At 53.1% G+C, this 3,561-nt stretch overlaps 1 non-coding gene across 1 annotated transcript; it reads left to right on the top strand.

Annotated features, from left to right (window-relative positions):
- Positions 1–446: 446 nt before the first annotated feature.
- Positions 447–519, top strand: TRNAF-GAA (transfer RNA phenylalanine (anticodon GAA)). The gene has a single exon. It is a non-coding gene; the product is annotated as a tRNA-Phe (tRNA).
- Positions 520–3,561: the final 3,042 nt, after the last annotated feature.

The following is a 3,561-nucleotide window of genomic DNA, read 5'->3' as shown; positions in this document are numbered from 1 at the left end:
CTTTTTAGATTTCTTCATCACTAATTCCTATAAATTGCTCAAAACAGAGTCTGACACAGAACAAAAATCCAGAGCAAATTATTCATTCATTATGTTTCATTTACTGTTATAATCATTGCTACTAATGGGATTCATTTGCGCCTCTCACTTTAAGATTTTGTAGAAGTGGGGACGCCCAGGTGGCTCAGTGGTTGAGCGTCTGCCTTCGGCTCAGGGCGGGAGCCTGCTTCTCCCTTTGCCTGGGTCTCTGCCTCTCTTGTGAATAAATAAATAAATAACATCTTTTAAAAAAGAAACAAACAGGAAACTTGCCTCATCATCTCTGTACTGTTTGTTAAATGTCTACCCCCAGCTGAACCTGAATATTGACTTTTTTTTTTTTTTTTTTACTGTTGTAAGACAAGTATTATTCCATTATAGTTCTACAGGAAAAGCTGCCTGAACAAGCTGAAATAGCTCAGTTGGGAGAGCATTAGACTGAAGATCTAAAGGTCCCTGGTTCAATCCCGGGTTTCAGCAGTGTTTTTGATGTTTATGCTAAATGTACCTTCCTGCAATCTTAGCCAACATATAAGCTGTAAGGCTTGTATGTAAGGCTCCCACACGGATCTCTGGGGCGCATCACTGGCTTTTCAGGGAGGGGTGGTGTCAGGTGTCTTGGGAGCCCCTTCTATATAAGCCCAGTAGCTCTGTTGTACCCCTGACTGTAATAATAATAGCAGACTTGTCTAGAATACTTGCTAAGTGTCGAGCTTTCTTGGCTCTATGTATTAACATTTTAAATGGCCACTAAGGGCCCCTGGGTGGCTCAGTCGGCTGAGGTCATGATCTCAGGGTTGTGGTCGAGCCCCATGTCAGGCCCTGTTGGGGTGTAAGCCCCTGCCCCCGCTCTCTAAAACTAAATGGCCACTAAAATTCTGAGTAACTACCTGTTAAATAAACGAAGTTTGTGCCTGGGGTCTGGAATGTGGGAGGTATATGGTCAATGGTTTTTACCTTGACCACCATTATTGTTTCTATTGGCTGCAACTTCCCAAGCTGTAACTATGAGATGTGGGTTAGTTCTTCTTTTTTGGAGGGTAGGGGTGAGGCTTACATGTCACTTCCAATTGATGGGAGTCGTTTCTAAGGACCTTCGCCCCGCCATCTGCCACCTGATAAGGTAGATCATCGTTTCCCTCCTGATTATTTTTAAGTTCTGTATTAACAATTCCTTGCCTTTATATGGTCAGTGGAAAAGGATATTTTCCCACCGGCCTTTAACTTTGCAGAATAGGATTTACCTTTTTTTTTTTTCCAAAGATTTTATTTATTTATTTACTTATTCATGAGAGACACAGAAAGAGAAAGAGAGGCAGAGGGAGAAGCAGGCTTCCTGCAGGGAGCCTGATGCGGGACTCGATCCCAGGACCCCGGGATCACGCCCTGAGCCGAAGACAGACGCTCGACCCCTGATCCCCCCCAGGTGTCCCAAGGTCCCCATTTCTAAGCTGGAAGTAATAAATGATTTTACTTTTCTCGGTTGTGCTTGTAACTGTCCTGAAATCTGTGTTTCCCATTTAAAAATATATCATGGGCTCTTTTTGTGTCAAAAAAATGTCTCTAGTTGGTGTGGCCCTCCAATAGACGCTGGATTTCTAGAGGAGTGGCAGCACAGCCACTTAATGAAATGGCAGTGTCCACCGAAGCCCAGCTCCGCCGCCCTGCACAGCCGGCCTGGAAGCCAGCGGGGGCCTGCGGCTCCCAGGACACCGCGAAGGGGAAGGCGACACAAAGGCCGCGAGGCCCATGAAGCCAGCTGAAAAGCTGCGGCCTCAGTCACGGCTCCCCGAGCCCCCCGTGTTCTAGGCGACCCCGGAAACAGCCATGAGGAGCCTGCAAGGGACACGGAAGGTCGCTGGGGCCCGGGGTGGCTCGTCGGCCGGACTGGCACGAGGAGGGGACCCTGGGTGACCCAGGTGGGCTCACGGTGACCAAGCGCGACCTCGAGGCTGGCCACGCGGAAGGCAGCGTGAGAGGGCGGCCACCGGGCACTGGCGGCTGCGGGGGGACGGGCCACTGGGAGCGGGACCGCCTGGGCGCTGGCCGGCTGGCCACTGGGCGCTCCCGGGCCTCTGCTGGCGAAGGCAGACCCGCTGTCACCATGGTCCCGGCCCCGATGGCACGACGGTCCTGGCCCCAATGACTTGGCGGTCCCAGCCCCCCTAGACTCAGCGGTCCCAGCCCCAGTGACACAGCAGTCCTGGCCCCAATGACACGGCAGTCCCAGCCCCAATGACTTGGCGGTCCCAGCCCCCCTAGACTCAGAGGTCCCGGTCCCAATGACTCGCTGTCCCAGCCCCGATGGCACACGGTCCCGAGCCCCCTGACTCGGGGGTCCCAGCTGGCCCCACTGTCACAGTGGTGGCGGCCCGCGGACGCTGACCGGGCCCGGTCACCTCCACAGCCGTCAGACACCACACTGGCAGGGTGGCCGGTCCCTGAGTGTGTGCTACTTTGTTACGGCAGCAGTGAGAAAGTAGTGTAAGTTCACAAAAGGTGTATTGATTTGTGCCAAGCAAGGAACAGAGGTGAGACTCCCGTCACCAGCCCGCCACCGAGGGGACTCGGAACTGCCTGAAGATGTGTCTGCTCTGGCTGGTGGCACACGCGGTCCCGGGGGAGCCACGGGCCAGAGCTGGTCTGCGTCGGGAGTGGGCGGCTGGTCACTGGGGCGCCCTCCCAAAGCCCGAGCGGAAGCCCCAGTGGCTCTTCTGCAAGCCCCTGGCAGCTGTGCTTTTCCTTTTTTTTTTTTCCAAGTTTTTATTTACATTCCAGTTGGCTAACGTGCAGCTTTCGGTTAGTTTCAGGTGTAGAATTTAGTGACTCGGCTCCTCCAGACAGCGCTCGGCACTCGCCACGAGCACCCTCTTGAAGGCCCGTCAGCCCACCCCCGGCCCCCCCTTCGGTAACCGTCGGCTTGTTCTCTAGAGTTAAGAGTTTGTTTCTCTATTTACCCCAAAGACTCAGATGCAGTGAAGCGCCGGGACCCCTGCACCCCGATGTTCATAGCAGCAGCGTCCACAACAGCCAAGCTGTGGGAGGAGCCTCGGGGTCCATCGACAGATGAGGGATAAGGAAGCCGTGGTCTGTGTGTACAGTGGGATATTCCTGAGCCATTAGAAACGACAGGTCCCCACCACCTGCTTCCACGTGGAGGGACCTGGAGGGTATGACGCTGCGTGAAGTCGGTCCGTCGGAGAAGGAAAATCATTACACGGTTTCACTCATCTGGAATATAAGAAATAGTGAAAGGGATTAAAGGGGAAAGGAGGGAGAATGAGTGGGAAAAATTAGAGAAGGAGACAGACCATGAGAGACTCCTCACTCTGGGAAACCAACAGGGGGTCATGGAAGGGGAGGACGGCGGGGGGTGGGGGTGACTGGGTGACGGGCACTGAGGGGGGCACTTGGCGGGATGTTATGCTATATGCTGGCAAATTGAACTCCAATAAAAAAAAAAGTTTGTTTCTCAGCTTGCCTCTCTTTTTTCTCCCTGTGTTTATTCGTTTTGTTTCTTAA

This window comes from Vulpes vulpes, chromosome 16, assembly GCF_048418805.1.
Source record: "Vulpes vulpes isolate BD-2025 chromosome 16, VulVul3, whole genome shotgun sequence".
Classification (NCBI taxonomy): Eukaryota; Metazoa; Chordata; class Mammalia; order Carnivora; family Canidae; genus Vulpes; species Vulpes vulpes.
The sequence above is the reverse complement of the archived record's forward strand: the minus strand, read 5'-3'. Positions and strand labels throughout refer to the sequence as shown.